The following is a 19,290-nucleotide window of genomic DNA, read 5'->3' as shown; positions in this document are numbered from 1 at the left end:
TCTAATTTCTTCACATTCGTCTCCTCACATTTTCAGAAATGGTGAATTGGGTAGACTGACACTTCTCTGCTTCGATCGTCTCACTTTTTGTAAACTTCCTAGATCTTTTCAGTTCTGACATTAAAAAAAAAAAAGTGTGCTAGAGAAAACCAAGTAAGGGATGGCAAGGAAAATGAAGACTCACATATGTATTAGATGAGGAATCTGTGCTATTAAAACACCACTTAGGTAGAAAATTAATAAGTTTTCAGTCATGTGGTATTTACACAGCAAGGAGATTATACAAACTCAGAGGTGAAAAGGGGCTTTTAAAAGGATCTTGCTTAGATTTTATATTAATTTTAATTGAAACAGGCATGGCATACCTGTTTTATTATTGTTTTCTCCAGGTGTTAGCTCACTGCTTTGTTTAGTTTGTTTAATAAGTAACACCATTCAGCTTTCTCATATTGCAGATAAGAAAATAGACCACAGGGGAAGAGGCTCTCACAAAATGTGTTTTGGCTTAAATCTAAAAGGTCCCCCGTATGTTCACTTTTCAAAATTTTGTTTATTTATTTTAAATAAAGTTATTTTCATGTAATATAATTGATGACAGTTTCTCTTCCCCAATCTCCTCCCAGATCTTCCTCAACTCCCTGTGTTTCCAACTCCATTTCTTCTCTTTCTCTCTTAAAAAAACAGACAGGCAAATGAAAAAGACAAAATCAAGAATTAAAAAACCCAAGCAAACTAACTAAAAAATAAAAAAGAAACAAAGAAATATCATGAGAAATGCATAAACACATGTATGTGAAGAACATAAAAATAAAAAAAATGTCTTTACACACTTCTCTCCAACACCTTACAATTTAGCTCTCCTAGTTGTTTATTCTGTGACATTACCAACATATTCCCTAACACACACACACACACACACACACACACACACACACACCATAAAAATGCTCAAACAAAGCAACATGAGACAAAAACAATCTACGGAATACCTTTGTGTTTGTTTTGTGTTGACCATCTCCTGCTGGTCATGGGAGCCTGCCCTTAAGTGAGATTACATTGGAAAAAAAAACCCCTAATTTTCCTTTTTGAGCACTTGTTAATTGGAGATGGGAGCTCATGTCTACTTCCACATCTCAGTGCTGGGACTCCATCTGGCTTGGACTTGTGCAAGCCTTTTGCATGCTAGCACAGTCTCTGTGAGTTCATGTGTGTGCCAATCTTGTTGTATCTCACTGTTTCTTTGGTATCAACTACTCCTCTAGATCTTACACTCTTTCCTTCTCCTCTTCGACAGAGTTCTCTGAGCTCCAAGGCAAGGGATTTGATGAACATGCCCCATTTAAAATTAAGTGTTCTAATGTCTCTCACTCTCTGAGCATAGGCTCACATTTTGAATACTTGTTCATCAGCTTGTGGAATTTTAGGGTTGTGAGCCTTCATGAGCTGCTGTTTGTCTGTTAGAAATTGGTCACTAGAGGCAGGCATTGAAGTTCAGCTTCTGGTTCAGCTTTCCCTAAATCCTGGTCTGTCATGGTATAAACAGTCTCTGTCATGCTCAGCCCACCACAAGTGACTAAGACTAATTCACTATTACCCCCTCCCATCCTGGTGGACTGAATTCCCTGAAACTGTGAACCAAAATGAATCTTCTTCCCTTAACTTTTCTCTGTCAAACATTTTGGTCTAAATGACCCAAAAGCAACAAGAATATTCATTCACCACCAAGTCAAGAAGTGTAATTTTCCCTTTAGTACTAAAATTGTCTTACAAGTCAATACTCAATACAAATGGTGCTTTGGAAAAATGGGTAAACTACTACTACTATACCTATAGTAAAGCACGAGCATGCACACACACACACACACACACACACACACATACACACACATGGTTGGGGGGACATTATTCATTAATGTTTTTTTTTGTTTGTTTGCAGAAAAAGGGAAAATAAGTCTGGCTTTTGAAACATGGTCTTCACCAGTTAATTTCCTTCTTTCTTCTCCAGTACCTAGCCTGTAAATACAAAGCAGTGCTGAGTTGATATTTCTAGTGAATTAAGGACATTGTTACTGCATTAGATTGAGAATGAAATTCCTGAAGAATAGTGTAGACCATGATGCTCATCATCTAAGCTAATTGTCCATACATTTTAATATTCTGTTTAGTGTTATGGCTGCTAGCCACATGCAGTTATTTATACTGGAATGTAAATTAATAAACATAAAAATATAACCTTGATCCACTCTAGCTACACTTCAGGTGCTCAGTAGCATAGCCACATGTGGATGTGACTATTGTATTTTAAAACAGTAATTTAGAAGAAGTGTTATAATTATTAACTTAGTTTGCAGTGGAGAATGTCACTAGTTAACATCATATAAATAATTGACAAATGTCCATAAAGAACCCAAATTTTCTATGCAGTCAAGTATAAACAGTTTCATTTTTTATATCAAGGAGTATCTGTGAGCACTACTTAAGGCAGAGTTTGTGTGACTATGTGTGGACGTTGAAGGCTTTGGTGTGGAGGAAAAAAAAGACATTTGATTAGTTTTTTTTTCCTATCCTGATAGGTCCAAAAGAACAAATGCACACTGCACTAAAAATAACAAACTATGCAAAATAAAAGCTGTGTTAATTATGACGATCTCTCCAGTTTTACCTTCCCTTACACAATGTTTGTCCCTGTGTCTGGCTAGTGATTAGTGCGAAAGATGAAAAGAGCTGGTTTGGTAGGTCATTTTGGTATCTGAGTCTGTTGGGTGTGTGTGGTCAGGAAACTTGCAAATACCACCCAGACCTAAGAAATAGGGTGTCTTGGTTAGGGTCGCTATCACTGTGATGAAAGATAATGACCTAAAGCAACTTGGGGAGGAAAGGGTTCATTTCACTCACAGTTCCGTATAAACAGTTCATCATCAAAAACAGTAAGGGCAGCTACTCAAGCAGGCCAAGGACCTGAAGGCAGGAGCTGATGCAGAGGGCATGGAGTAGTGCTACTCACTGGCTTGCTCCCTATGGCTTGTTTAGCCTCCTTTCTTATACAACTCACAACCACCAGCCCACGGATGGCACCACCCACCGTAGACTGGGTATTCCCCATCAATCATTAATTAATAAAATCCCTTACATGCTTGCATACACCCCAGTCTTATGGAGGCATTTTCTCAATTGAGGATCCCTCCTCTCAGAAGACTTTAGCTTTATGTCAAGTTATGTCAGCACACAGGGCTAGTTGGACTTACCTTCATCTCAGTCTCTGCTCCAAGAAGATGATTGTAGGGCTGGAATTAGAGAAGGACCATCTAATGACTAAGGCTTTTCCTTAACTGCTCCATAACCACTTAAAATTTTGCTAAGCTTATATTTGTTTGAGGAAAATGAAAGGAAAAAATTTGATAAACCATCTCGCTACAAATTCCTAGTAAATGTGATGCTATAATTCAAGTCTATTGAGAGTTATTTTAAGAGAGTCTAAAGTCTGTAGCTCCTGAAATCTCTTGATATTCAAAGTGATTTGGCATTACTTAGAAATTCTTTTATGTTGCTCATGCCAAAAGTCCTCTAAGAGATGGCTCTGACTCAAATCCACTGAGGAGAAGAAGATTGACTCTCACAGGGAATGTCATCCACTCTGGGCGGGGAAATTGTATGTAAAAAACTATCTTAGGATTATACAATGATGGACTGGGGGAAGTGAGAAATCTATCCTCCTTTGAAGATAGACTCTTGAAGGGGATATAGAGAGAGAATGTTGAGATTTCAAAGTATGCTTCCCATGGTGAATCAACAGCTAGGTTCAGGAGACAAAGAACTTGGATCCGGGTTTGACTTTCCATGTCATGCATGAGTTTGTAGTCTTTTAGATTCCATTCCCATAGAGACAATTATGATGTAATTTAGCTGTACTGTTAATCATGTTTTATTGCAGACTAAATATATCCCGATGGTCTTATATGGAAGATGAAGAATTTGAAGCCATGCTCTTCCAAAATGAACTTTGCCATCCTTCAATAAGCTATTCTGTCATTGTAAGTCTTAGCGTTCTTATTAGGAATAATAATAATAATAATAAAAGATGATACCACCACTTTTCCTATTCACAAAGTTTAAATTTCAGATAAGGTGTGGAGATATAGCTCAGTTGGAAGAGTGCTTACCTAGCATGTTTGAAACCCTAAGTTTGATCCTCAGCACCATATGAATTGGATGTGGTGGCATATATCTGTAATTCTAACACCCAGGAGGCAGAGGGAACATGACAAGTTTAATTTCGTTTTGGGCTAAATAGCAAGTTTGAGGCCAGCCTGGGCTATGTAGGAGCCAGTCTGTTTCTGTCTCTGTCTCTGAAACAAAAGCCAGAAAATACAGTACAGATTTCCTCATTTAAAATCATGTTCAACATCTTCCTACAGAGCGCCTTCTTCCACTCCAAATGTTCCATGACTTGTTATAAGATTTTGAAATGAAATGACATGGGATTATGTAGAACATTACATTACTGAGGAAATACTTTATCTTGGAACTATGTTTACCATCGTGGTAGCATTTGCCAGATGTTTTTGTATATTATCTGTCTTTGTTCCTCTTTCTGTCTCTCTGTTTTGAAACTGTAGCTTAAGGACTACTGAAGTAAAACTAGTGTATGAAGGTAAAATAAAGGAATTCATTTGAGTCAAAGCTGGAGTAGTAAGACCAAGGTTTATTGTAACTCGATTTCTTTTGGTATGATCTAGGAAATAATAAATAACTTAAATGTTATGATTGTCACTTTTTCTAATTATAATGAGTAAAACTGAGGGGGAGGTAATGATACTTCATCCTAGGATGAGAATTAAAGTAGGATAATACATGTCAAAGGCCTTGTGAGCTGTAAATAGCTATAAAAATAGTCTCAATTATTTCCCAGTAGCAGGGGAAATCCCCTAGGGGTGTGCTCATAAATTATCATTGATCTCTTTATCTCATCAGCAACCAGTAAATTTTTTAGAAAACAAGCAAAATTAGTTTGACTATTTGATTTGTGGCTTAGTCCTTAGCTTCATCTCTCTTGTCAAGAAGCACTGCCTTTCAGAAAACAAAACAAAACAAACAACAACAACAACAACAAAACAAACAGAAAGGCATAGATGTAGCTCATTATGCAAGGCACTGGTTCAGTTATTATGCTTTCGGTAAAGAGCTTATATTTGAAAAGATAAAACAGGCATCTACATGTTAAGGCTGTGGTTGTGGCTTCAGTACAATGCTTCCTTAGCATGCACAAGTATCTTTGTACTGTCCTTAGCACCAAAATGGAAACAGAACTAGACCTGGGTAAAAATTTTGAATCAAATCAACATTTCAAAGAGCGTATTTTTTCTTTTTCTTATTTAGATCTGCTCCTCTTGAGTACAGAACAGGAGATAGTATCAAGAGAAAATGTATCCCAAGAGGTTGTTTACCTTAGTGATTACCAGCAGCTTTTACTCTGGAGATTGATCTGGTCTGAATCTTTTTTTTTTTTTTTTTTTGTCATTGACTGGATAGCTGATTCAACTCTTTGGCTCCCCAGATCTCTGCTTTGCAAAATAAAACTGTCTTATGTTATCAGGCCTAAATGTAATATTTTCTCTCACAAATTATATTTCCAATAAATGTAATTTTTGTTCACATTATAGTTTTTGTTCTTTTAGAATCATTTACATCCTAAAACTCTCAGTCTAATTAGATAGTGTCTAAAAGAATGACTTCCGGTATAAAGTCCCAGGAAGTTTTCCACATCTTGGACTGGCTGGCTTGGTGGTTTGAATGGGTGGGCTCTCAGATTAATGTTGGGCATTAATCTTGATTTAAAAAAATATTTTCACAGTCACGTGAATTTTTGGAGGTATATTTTTACTTTAATATATAAATGTCAGCAATGATTTTCTTTACCATTATCTCCTAATAAATATGTGTGTTTATATTCTGTTCAGAGGCATCTTCTTCTTGGCCAGCCTGGAGCCTAGATTGCATGACTTAGATTTTGACCTTAATAAAAGAAACTCAAAAATGGAGATTTTTCATCTTGAGTTTTAGAGAACAGACAAGAACAGGACTCAGCTGGACCTCTAGATGTATAACTGACATGATCATGAATTCAGGACTCAGTTTGTTTAGTTTCATTATTGCTGATTTGGGACATGCCAGGGTGCATTAGTCTCAAATGTTTCTCGTTTATAGGTTGATGTTTTCTATACATACAGAAAAACGTGGGTAAAACTATATGGGACAATGACAGATAACTCGTTTTTAGTTGGACAGATTCCTCATGAGACCAGGAGAAATGAAAATGTAGAATGTCCAAGAAAAAGTGAAAGCTTATTTGAATCTGATTGTTAATTTTTTTTTAATCTGGAACAGTCTTTAATGAAAGTTGTGTATGAGAGGCTTTTACCCCTGCATCTTCTCAATTGTTTTTTTTCCTTGTATTTGCCCTTTTCCTTTCCTACTTGTTGAGACTTGGATTTCCTTTCCAGGATCTTCTTGTGGTCTTTGCTCAGCTTTATTCTGGTGATAACCACCTTGCTGGGGTGGATGCCCACATTGATGGTTGTGCCGTTAGCTATTTCTCGCGGCACTTGCTCAATGTTGACAACATACTTCTTCCTATGCACCTGGACATCTTTGCCAATCTCCTGGCCTTTGTAGTGTCCTCGGACAACTTGAACTTCATCATTCTTTCTAGTGGGCATGGAGCGAACATTATACTTCAGTTTCAGCTCTTTCAAAAGATGGGAAGGCATGATTTTCCTCTGGATGCGAGATGACGCATTGAAATGTTCTTGCTTCATTTTGGCAGCAGAGATCCAGCGATGCCCACAAAAGGAATCTCTTAACACAAGAGTCTTTCGCCATGTTTACCAAATGAGGTTTGTGAAAAGGGTTTTGAAACTGTGAGCATATAATTCTGAGATTATTATTTGCTGTCATCTTACTGTGTGCTATGGTAATTTAGAACTTTTTTACCCTCTCTTGCACCAAAATATTATGGGTATTTCCCTTCTCTGAAATGGTTCCAATCTGCTTTGATTTCTAAATGAAACAGGTTCTGTTTCTAATTAGTATTCAATCTCCAGGCTTTCTTGAGTTCAACATAATTTAAACAAGCAAACAAATGAACTATAGCTATGAGCACTCAAAATGGACGCTATAAGAACTTGACGTTTTGATCCCTAGATGAAAATACCACATGGTTTGTCTCCTTCTGGGTTTTTAACTGTCAACCCTTCCCTTCCTTCCTGTTTTACCACAGGAAGTGCTGATAACATTCTATATAAATAAATATCCCATGCTGCATTACTACTGTCCCATTTCTGAGTTTGGAGAATGTTGCAGAGAGCCTTGCTGAACTTTGAGGCCAGGCGAGCCAACACGAATGTTTTTTTTACACAAAGAAAGAGGTCTAGAAACATTGCTTTCTTGTGTATGTCTGTCTGCTGGAAGGGGTGCTTCGTCTGCCAACTGCCAGACCTTAACTCTAAACACGCTGGTCCAACAGGGACAGGTCTGAGGAAATGGCGAATAAAAAGAGCCTTTTGACTTCTATTTCATACAGAGCTATTTTTTTTTCTTTTACTCTTTTTGGTTTTCCAACTATGGAGTGCTTTTAGTCTTTTAATTTTGCTCTCTTTCAGCAATGAATATTTGTTAGAAAGTTACTTTTGTGCTTGTTTTACAAACGCACACTGGAAAATCTTCACCTAATAATTATTATAGAATACAATGTACTGTTCAATGCAATATTTTTGCAGATTTTTTATTTTAAATTAAATTTTTATTATTTATATTAATTACAATTTATTCACTTTGTATCCCAGCTGTACTCCCTCCCTCATTCCTTCCCATTCCCTCCCTCCATCCCAATCCCTCCCTCCCTCTCTCATTTCCTCTCATTCCTTTCTTCAATTTCACTGATAGGGGAGGTCCTCTTCCCCCTTTACTTTTCATTTTGGTATATATAAAAAAATGCAATCATTAACTTTGATTTGTGACATTTATTTCCTTTAGGACATTAATGCTGCATTTTATCTCTGTGGTGTTGCTTATTTAAATGTTCATTAATGCCCTTCCATAGCTCAGTTGGATGAATATTGTAAAGATGCCACTTTAAAGATTCATTGAAGGTAATATTTCTAGGATTTATACTCATTCATTTAAAATGCAGTCTAGTTTTTTTTGTTAAGTTTCAGATGGACATTGAAATGATATTTATAACTACTGATCATGGTGTAACTAAGTCTCTGAAAGACAACAGGAAGGAAAAGAAAAGAAGAGGAGAAGGAGGAGGAGGAAAAAAGGAGAGTAGAAGAGTTATGTTATATGACTGTAAAATGTACTTTTAATTTTGGGTTGTTGGAAATTTTAAAAAAAGTTAACCTTTTGAGAATATTATACATTCTTTTTTTACTAACTTTTTATTTTTTAATTTTTTATTAATTACACTTTATTCACTTTGTATCCCCCCTGTAGCTTCCTCTCTCCTCCCCTCCCAACCCCTTGCTTCTTCCCCCTTCTCCACCCATACCCCACCCTAAGTTCACTGATAGGGGAGGTCCTCCTCTCCTTCCTTCTGATCCTAGTCTATTAGGTCTCATCAGGAGTAGCTGCATTGCTTTCCTCTGTGCCCTGGTAAGGATGCTCCCCCCTAAGAGTGAGGTGATCAAAGAACAGGCCAATCAGTTCATGTCAGAAGCAGTTCCTTTTCCCATTACTATGGAACCCACTTGGACACTCAACTGCCATGGGCTACATCTGTGCAGGGGTTCTAGGTTTTCTCCATGCATGGTACTTGGTTGGGGTATGAGTCTCAGGAAAGACCCCTGTGCTCAGATTTTTTTGGTTCTGTTGCTCTCCTAGTGGAGCTCCTGACCTCTCCAGATCTTAGTGTTTCCCACTTCTTTCATAAGATTCCCTGCACTCTGCCCAGCAGTTGGCCATAAGTCTCAGCATCTGCTTTGATAGTCTGCAGGGCAGAGCCTTTCAAAGGCTCTCTGTGTCAGGCTCCTAACTTGTTCCCTATTTTCTCCTCCTTCTGTTGTCTATTCTCTTTGCCTTTCTTGATAGGGATTGAGCATTTTAGCCAGAGTCCTCCCTCTTGATTAGTTTTTTTTTAGGTGTACAGATTTTAGTAGGTTTATCCTATATTACAAGTCTATATGAGTGAGTTTATACCATGTGTGTCTTTATGCTTCTGGGATAGCTCACTCAGGATGATCTTTTCCAGTACTTACCATTTACCTGCAAATTTTATGATTTCCCTGTTTTTTATTGCTGAGAAATATTCCATTGTGTAGATGTACCACAATTTCTATACCCATTCCTCAGTTGAGGGGCATCTGGGTTGTTTCCAGCTTCTGGCTATTACAAATAAAGCTGCTACAAACATGGTTGAGCAAATGTCCTTATTGTGTATTTGAGCATCTTTTGGATATATGCCTAGGAGTGGTATAGCTGGATCTTGAGGAAGCGCTATTCCTAGTTGTCTGAGAAAGCTCCAGATTGATTTCCAGAGTGGTTGTACAAGTTTACATTCCCACCAACAGTGGAGGAGGGTTTCCTTTTCTCCACAACCTCTCCAGCATGTGTTGTCACTTGAGCTTTTCATCTTGGCCATTCTGATGGGTGTAAGGTGAAATCTCAAGGTCATTTTGGTTTGCAATTCCCTGATGGCTAATGACGTTGAGCATTTTTTAAGTGATTCTCTGCGATTCGATATTTCTCTATCGAGAATTCTGTTTAGCTCTGTTCCCCATTTTTTAATTGGATTACTTGATTTGTTGATTTTCAACTTCTTTAGTTCTTTATATATATTGGATATTAGCCCTCTGTCAGATATAGGGTTGGTGAAGATTCTTTCCCAATTTGTAGGCAGTCGTTTTCTTTTGATGACAGTGTCCTTTGCTTTACTGAATCTTTTCAGTTTCATGAGGTTCCATTTATTGATTGTTGCTCTTAGAGCCTGTGCTGTTGGTGTTCTGTTCAGGAAGTTGTCTCCTGTGTCAATGAGTCTTGTTTATGCATCCATTCTGTTAGTCTGTGTCTTTTTATTGGAGAATTGAGTCCATTGATGTTGAGAGAGATTAATGACCAGTGGCTGTTAGATCCTTTGATTTTGATGTTGGCTGTCGTAGTGAGTTTATGTGCTTGGTTACTTTTTGTTTTATTATAGTGAGGTTAATTTTTTCTTGTGTTTTCTTGAAAGCAGTTAGTTTTTTTTTGGTTGTATTTTTCCTTTCGGTGTATTCTGTAAAGATGGATTTGTGTGTACGTATTGTTGAAATTTGTTTTTTTTTTTTTTGTTGTTGTTGAATATCTTGTTTTCTCCATCTATGAGGACTGAGAGTTTTGCTGGGTATAGTAGCCTGCACTGACATTTGTGTTCTCTTAGGGTCTGCATGATATCTGTCCAGGCCCTTCTGGCTTTCCTAGTCTCTGTTGAGAAGTCAGGTGTGATTCTGATGGATTCGCTATTATGTGTTACTTGGACTTTTTTCCTTACAGCTTTTAGTATTTTTTCTTTGTTCTGTATACTTACTGTTTTGATTATTATGTGGCTGGAAGATTTTATTTTCTGGTCTATTTTATTGGGTGTTCTGTAGGCCTCTTGTATTCTTATTGGCCTCTCCTTTATGTTGGGGAAATTTTCTTCTCTGATTTTGTTGAAAAATTTTCTGGGCCTTGGAGGAGGGAATCTTCTTTTTCTTCTATTCCTATTATACTTAAGTTTTGTCTTTTCTTGTTGTCTTGGATTTCTTGGATGGTTTGTGTCAGGAATTTTTTAAATTTAACATTTTCTTTGACAGATACATCGATTTCTTCCATTGTATCTTCCACTCCTGAGATTCTTTCTTCCATCTCTTGTAGTCTTTTGGTTATGCTTAGCTCTGTAGTTCCTGTTTTCTTCCCTGAGTTCTTTATCTCCACAGTTTCCTCCATTTTTGTTTTCTTTAATTTTTCCAATTCTATCTTCAGATCTTGAGCCATTTTCTTGATTTCCTTCACCTGTCTGACTGTATTTTCCTGTTTTTCCTTCAATTCCTTCAGCTGTTTGTTTAAACAATCCTCTGTTTCTTTTATTTCTTTCAGTGATTTAAGTATTTCCTCTCTAAAGGACACAAACTGTTTGGCTGCAACTTCCTGTATTTCTTTATGGATGGCCATAATCTGTTTGTCTTTATCTTCCTGTATTTCTTTATGGATGGCCATAATCTGTTTCACTTTATCTTCCTCTATTTCTTTATTCCTCTTATTTGTTTCCTCTATTATCCTCTTCATAAGCATAGATTTTAGGTCATCTTCTTGAATTTCAATAATGCTGGGGTGTCCAGGGCTGCTTGCCCCTGGGTAACTAGGATTTGGAGATGCCATATTGTTCTGTCTTTTGTTGGTTGAGTGTTTATCCTGGCCTCTACCCATTTGACTATCTTAGGTGTTGGGTGTTAGTTTCTGGTGGTTCCTGGAATCCTGTGGTGGAGAGAATCCCCTTGGCAGGAAGATGATTTTTTTCTGAAGGAAGCCTCCTCAGCTTTTTGGGTATGGTCATTGAATGGCTGGTGTTTTTCAGGAATTGCCACAGCTCACCTCAGGCGTATAGGCCTGAGTGTTAACTGTGGTATTTATTAGTCAAGGGGAGCTCTCTTCTCACCCAGAGAAGTCCTGGAGACAGCTGCCCTGCTTATGGGTTTCTTGCTGTAAATTTAGTGAGCTGCTGCTGTTACCTGGGTGCCCCGTGGTTTGGTCAGTTTTGTTAGGGATAACTGGTTTCCCCTTTGAGCAGTATCTGGGGGTTGATCTCAGGGATCCCAGGCTTCTTTAAGTCTCAGTTTGGGGCTCTGTTCCCCCAGTACCCAAGTGGTAGTCAGTGGCAGGTGAGCTCTATTCTCATGCCTGCAGCTGGAGGCTTGAGTCAGGAGCTTGTGGATAGCCAGAAACTTTTCTGGAGCTAGGTGTCCTGAGTTAGGGCCAGATGTTTCTCTTACTGTGGGGTTTTCTATCAACAGGAAGGCCCAGTCTGTGGTGTTTGGGGTGGCTCATAGAGCTCACAGGCTTTGGCCGGTGGTGGCTCTAAAGTGGTGACTGGGCAGGAACCTGAGTCCTTTTTAATTACAGTTTATTCATTTGTATCCCTGCTGTAGCCCTCTCCTTCCCTCATCTCCTCCCATACCCCTCTCTAAGTCCACTGATAGGGGAGGTCCTCCCCCCTTCCATCTGACCCTAGCTTATCAGGTCTCATCAGGAGTGGCTGCATTGTCCTCCTCTGTGGACTGGCAAGGCTGCTCCCCCATCAGGGGGATGCTGTCAAAGAGGCAGCCACTGAGTTCATGTCAGAGATAGTCCCTGTTCCCCTTAATAAGGAACCCACTTGGACACTGAGATGCCATGGGCTACATCTGTGCAGGAGTTCTAGATTATCTCCATGCATGGTCCTTGGTTGGAGTATCAGTCTCAGAAAAGACCCCTCTGGCCAGATATTTTGGTTCTGTTGCTCTCCTTGTATACATTCTTTTTTGAACATGCTCGCTTCCCTAACTCCTCCAAGACCCACACCCCATTCCACATTTTTTTTAAATAAAATAAATGTTTACAAGATTAATTCTTTTTCTGAGGCTAACTGTATGTTATATTTATATTAGATTTTGTGTCATTTTCATTAAATTATAACTTAAAATGTATTCTAATACAATTTGTGCTGTTTAATATTAAATATTATTAAGCTAAACATTGGTTAAAACAAGAAAATATGACAAGGTTATTTTTAAGGTCTATTTTCTTTTTATGGTTTAAATTGTAGTATTTCTATTTACAAGATGTTGCTAAAAATGTAGGTAATTACAATTTTCCAAAATCTAGAGGAATCCTGTGCTTATTTTGTTCTGTGTACCATGTTATTTATAATTGCTGTGCTTAATTTTCTTTTTTTTTTTTTGGCTTTAATTTTTTATTGACTATTTGACAGTAGACAATGCTTAGAACATAAGGACATTTGTAAAAAAAAAAGAGTACATTGAAACTATATTTAGTATGTTACTCAAAAAAATTCCATGCATATATTTATCTTCAGAAAATAATATAATTCTGTAATAATGTGTGCTAATGTGATATTGCCTACCTTGTATCCTTCATCTACATTTGAAATCTACTGATGTCATCAATCGATAGCTAAACACATCATATGTATATCCACTTACTGTCATGGAAACTAAAAAGAGATATATGAAGCTGTGCTTAATTTTCAAGTAGTTGGTTTTCAACCTCTCAAGAAATTTAGTCTTATTGTCTTTAGTAGTTCTTTTCTTAGGCAGACCTAAATTGTGACTAAGTGTGACATATTACTAACTCTTTAGTGTAAATGCATATTTAAATTGTGTTTTTCTGAAGTGACTTTATATTACTTTAGTTATATGAAATCTTGAGAGATCATAAAAATAAAATTAATAAAAGCTCTTTGATTTTACTACATTGAATCAACCCACTTTTTTCTTTTTCTTTTTTTATTGAAAATAGATTTTTTTCATACAATATATTTTGATTAATGTTTACTTTTCCTTGACTCCCTCTTCATGTGACTCCACACCTTTTCTCTCTCTTTAACAGGTATCTACTACCAATAATAGAACAAGATAAAATAATACAAGCAAATAAGAATAAGACATAGATAAAACAACACAGAAGAAAAAGAGCCAAAGAAAAAGCACAAGAAACACATATAGAGGCAGGAGACACATGTGTGCACTCACAGAAATCCTATAAAAACACAAAACTGAAAATCATAATATACACCAAAGACCTGTAAGGTATGATGATGGTGATAATGCTGCTGCTGCTAATTCCTGACAATGCATGATGAGACTGAGAACCAAAAATTCAACTGATTTTGTATTGTTTTGGCCATCTACTGCTGGGCATGGGGCCTGCCCTTAAGAGTGGTTTGTATACCAGTGTGACTCTGTTAGAGAAAACTACTTTCTCCTTTGTGAGCAGTTGTCAGTTGTAGTTAACCTCCGCATTAGTGATGCAAGCTGTATCCACCTCCCCTCTTAGCGCTGGAACCCCATTGGTCCCAGACATAGGCATACTATGTAAATGCATACTGGATGCCTCATGCATGCTGCCAATAGTCTCTGTGAGTTCATACGTACACCGGTCCTGCTGTGTTTAGAAGGTTGTGTTTCTTTGGGGTTTTCAATCCCCTTTGGCTCTTTCTTTTTTTCTTTCTTTCTGTCTCCCCTTCCACATGGTTCCCTGAGCCCTGAGGGAAGAAAATTCATGGAGACATCCCATTTAGGACTGAGTTTTCTAAGGTCGCTTACTATCTACACATTGTCCAGATGTAGGTCTCTATATTTGTTCCCATCTGCTGTAGAAAGATCTCTGATGATGGCTGAGTAGGACACACTGATCTGTACGTACAGCAGAATGTTCTTTGGAGTCATTTTTAAAACAGTAGTATTGAAGTCCATGCCTTATCCAGTCTCAGGTCCTTGGCCACATGGGCAGTGTTACAGATGGGTTCCAATTCACAAAATGGGCCTTAAATCTAATCAGCTCCTGCTTGGTTCCTACCACAAGCTTTGTGCCACTGTTGCATATCTTGCATGCAGGTCACTATTGTAGATTGTAGAGTTTCCAGCTGGATCGGTGTTTTCCTTTATCCTTTGGTAACGTGCAGAATATGTTCCAGTGCTATGAGCACTATTTAGTAGGGCTAAGGACTTTAGAGAGGCACCGGCTTCATCTCTCTGTGTTCAATGGCCTGTGTAGGCATGGTCTTCAGTAATAGGGCCTTACCATCAATTGTGGCGAGTAACTAATAGTGTTGGTGATAGCTTGGACTGTTTGGAGGTTTCCATGGGGCCCTTTGGCCAACAACTCTATTAGATGTAACTTATTCCAGGCACTGGAGGTTTCATTTGGTGATGAAAGATGTGTGGCTGAGGCCTTGTCTCCCTGTTATTTGATGATTCCATTTACATTTCTTTCATGTCTATAAATATTTTAAGAAAATTCTACTGTGTTAGATTTCTATATAATCCTTTAAATGTCCCTTAGTTTTAGCTATCTCTTTCCATATTCCATATTGGACTTATCCCTTTCTTCCCCCTCTCCATTTGATCTCTGATTCTAGTCCCCACATGTCTGCCCTAACAATTTATTCTATTTCTCTTTCCTAGGGAGCTCCATTCTTTCCCCCTTACTTCCTTACTCTATACCTAATTTCTATGGTTCTATAGAATGTAGGCTGCTTATCAAAGATTTATCAACTAACGTCCATATATCAGCAAATACCTACCACACCATATTTGTTGTTTTGTAACTCATTCTTAACATTTATGTATATAGTATTTTATGTTTTTCTTATGTGTAAGCAAATGGGATTAGTTTGTACATATTGTTTTCTTATTTGACTTTAACAGATCTGCTCAGCAATGTTTATAGCAGCTTTATTTGTAAGAGCCAGAAGTTGGAAACAACCTAGGTGCCCTTCAGTTGAGGAATGGATACAGAAATTGTGGTACATCTACACAATGGAATATTTCTCAGTGATAAAAAACAAGGAAATGATGAAATTTGCAGGTAAATGGTGGGAATTGGAAAACATCATCCTGAGTGAGGTATCCCAGAAGCAGAAAGACACACAGGGTACACACTCACTCATAAGTGCATATTAGACATATAACATAGGATAAACATACTAAAATCTGTACACTTAAGGAAGCTAATCAGGAAGGAAGACTCTAGCTAAGATACTCAATCCCCATTCAGAAAGTCAAAGAGGATGGACATTGGAAGAGGGAGAAAACAGAGAACAGGACAGGCGCCTACCACAGAGGGCCTCTGAAAGGCTCTACCCTGCAGATGCTGAGACTCATAGCCAAAGTTTGGGCAGTGTGCAGGGAATCTTACGAAAGAAGTGGGAGATAGTAAGACCTGGAGAGGACAGGAGCTCCACAAGGACAGCGACAGATCCTAAAAGTCTGGGCACAGGGGTCTTTTCTGAAACTGATACCCTAGCCAAGGACCAGTCATGGAGATGGCCTGGAACCCCTGCACAGAGGTAGTCTATGGCAGTTCAGTATCCAAGTGGGCTCCATAGTAATGGGAACAGGGCCTGTCTCTGACATGAACTGATTGGTCTGCTCTTTGATCACCTCCACCCCAAGGGGGAGCAGCTTTACCAGGCCACAGAAGAAGACAACGCAGCCACTCTTGATGAGACCTGATAGACTAGGATCAGAGGAAAGGAGAAGAGGACCTCCCTTATCAGTGGACTGGGAGAGGGACACGGGTGGGGAAGAGGGAGGGTGGGATTGGGAGGGGAGGAGTGAGGTAGGTACAGGGGGGGTACAAAGTGAATAAACTGTAATTAATAAAAATTAAAAAACATTGTACTGTCCATTTCTTACTCTAATACTTTATACTTTTTTCTGTATGTCTTAATTTTTTTCTTTCAAAATATTTATATGTATGTATGTATATATGTATGTATGTGTCCCTGAGTGTATGTATACCATGTATGTGTAAGAGCTTGCAGAAGAGTATCAGATTCCCTGGAACTGGTTGTTAGCTGCCATATGGAAGCTAGGAATTGAATCTGAGTGCTGTTCAAGAATGGCAAGTGCTTTTAATTAATGAGCCATTTCTCTAGGCTTGACTTGGTTTCTTAACTTTTTTTTTCTTTTTTTTAATTTTATTTTTTTCTTATCAGTTACATTTTATTAACTCTGTATCCCAACCGTGTCCTGCTCTCTCATTCCCTCCCAATCCCACCGCCCCTCCCTCATCTCCACCGTGCCCCTTTCCAAGTCCACTGATGGGGGGGACCTCCTCCCCATTCATCTGATCCTGTTTTATCAGGTATCTTCAGGACTGGCTGCAAAGTCCTCCTCTGTGGCCTAACAGGACTGCTCCTCCCTTGGGGGGTGAGGAGGTCAAAGAGCCAGCCTTTGAGTTCCTGTTAGAAATAGTCCTTGTTCCCTTCACTATGGGAAACCAATTGGTTACTGAGCTACCACAAGCTACATCCGAGCAGAGGTTCTAGGTTATATCCATACATGGTCCTTGGTTGAATGTCAGTCTCTGAAAAGACCCTGTGCCCAGATATATTTGGTCCTTGTGGAGCTCCTATCCTTTCCCCATCATACTAACTCCCCTTCTTTCCTATGATTCCCTATACTCTGCTGAAGGTTTGGTCATAAGTCTTTGTATCTGCTTTGAAAACACTGCTAGTTAGAGTTTTTCAGATACACTCAGTAGACTCCTGTCATATGTTCAACGCACATCCCATCTGTCTTTCTAAATGAGGATTGATCATCTTACCCCATGTCTGCTCTCTTGATTATCTTTTTTAGGTGTATAGATTTCATTATGTTTATCATATCTTATAGGTCTATATAAGTGAGTATATACTGTGTTTGTCTTTCTCCTTCTGGGCTATTTCACTCAGAATGATCTTTTCTAGATCCCACCATTTGCCTGCAAATTTCATGATTTCCTCCTTTTTGATTGCTGAGTAGTATTCCATTGTGTAAAAATACCACAATTTCTGTACCCATTCTTCTGTTGATGGACATCTGAGTTGTTTCCAGGTTCTAGCTATTACAAATAAAGCTGCTATAAACATGGTTGAGCAAGTATCCCTTCTGCATACTTGAACAAAGTTTGGGTATATACCTAGCAGTGGTATAGCTGGGTCTTGAGGAAGCGCAATCAATAAATGGGACCGCATGAAACTGAAAAGATTCTGTAAATCAAAGGACACCGTCATCAAAACAAAACGACTGCCTACAGATTGGGAAAGAATCTTCACCAACCCTTTATCTGACAGAGGACTAATATCCAGTATATATAAAGAACTAAAGAAGCTGAAAACCGGCAAACCAAGTAATCCAATTAAAAAATGGGGAACAGAGCTAAACAGAGAATTCTCGACAGAGGAATATCGAATGGCAGAGAAACATTTAAAGAAATGCTCAACCTCATTAGCCATCAGGGACATGCAAATCAAAACGACCCCGAGATTTCACCTTACACCCATCAGAATGGCCAAGATGAAAAACTCAAGTGACAACACATGCTGGAGAGGTTGTGGAGAAAGGGGAACCCTCCTCCAGTGCTGGTGGGAATGTAAACTGGTACAACCACTCTGGTTTCTTAACTTTTTAATTTTATTTTTTCACAATTTATTCATTATATATCCCAATTTAAGCCCCCTCCCTCAACTCCTTCCAGTCTCACCCTCCCTCCATCTTCTGCCTTATCCCCTACCCCTAGTCCACTGAAAGGGAGAGTTCTTCTCCTTTGCCATCTGCCCATAGCTTATCAAGCCACATCAGGACTGCCTTGATCCTTTTCCTCTGTGTTGCCAGGGGCAAGTGATCAAAGAGCAAGCAAAGAAGTTCATGACAGAGACAACCTTGTTCCCCTTACTTGGTAACACACATGGAGACTTAGCTGCCAGTCAGCTACATTTGAGCAGCGGGTCTAGGTTCTCTCCATGTATGGTCTTTGGTTGGTGTATCAGCTCTGCAGGATACCCTGTGAACAGATTTTTTTTTTAGCTTTGTTGGTCTCCTTGTGGGGCTCCTGTCCCCTCCATGTCCTTCTATCCCCTACCCCCCTCTTCTTCCATGAGACTCGCTGTGCTCTGCCCAAAGTTTGGCTGTGAGTCTCAACATCTGCTTTAATCCCCTGTTGGGTGGAGCTTTTGAGGACCCTCTATAATAGGCCCCCATCCTGTTTCCTCTCTTCCATCATTTCAGGTGTCTATCCTGTTTGCCCTCCTGAATGGGATTTAAGCATCCTCCTTAGGGTCCTACTTAGTGTTTAGCTTATTTAGGTCTGTAGATTTTAGTATGTTTATCCTATATTATATGGCTAATATCAGCTTATAAGTGAGCATATACCATGTGTATCTTTCTACCTCACTCAAGATGATCTTTTCTAGTTCCTGACTTGGTTTCTTACTAAAAGTTTATGTTTTTGGATTGTTGTAGTTTTAAAAAATATTACGGAATTCACAGGCTAAAGCATGCCAGTGGAGAGAATCTAAGTCACGTTAGCCATTGAAGATGAAACTATTCCATGATGCCAAGTGAATAATATTAATAAAAAACTAACTCTATTTATAGATATCAATGGCTGCATACTTGTTTATCAAATACCTTAGGAAATTAAATGTTATAAACTAAAACGTACTTGTAATTAATGGGGTGCCTTTCCGTTATTGAGCTCTGACATCAATTATATTTGTCTACTCCATTTCATGTA

The 19,290-nt window shown here is 38.5% G+C and overlaps 1 pseudogene; it reads right to left on the bottom strand.

Moving 5' to 3' along the window:
• Nucleotides 1–6,414: 6,414 nt before the first annotated feature.
• On the bottom strand, nt 6,415–6,815 carry LOC110566741 (large ribosomal subunit protein uL24-like; annotated as a pseudogene).
• Between the last annotated feature and the right edge of the window lie 12,475 nt (nt 6,816–19,290).

This window comes from Meriones unguiculatus, chromosome X (genome assembly GCF_030254825.1).
Source record: "Meriones unguiculatus strain TT.TT164.6M chromosome X, Bangor_MerUng_6.1, whole genome shotgun sequence".
NCBI classification, from domain to species: domain Eukaryota; kingdom Metazoa; phylum Chordata; class Mammalia; order Rodentia; family Muridae; genus Meriones; species Meriones unguiculatus.
Note: the sequence above shows the minus strand (reverse complement) of the source record. Positions and strands in the feature narration are given on the sequence as shown.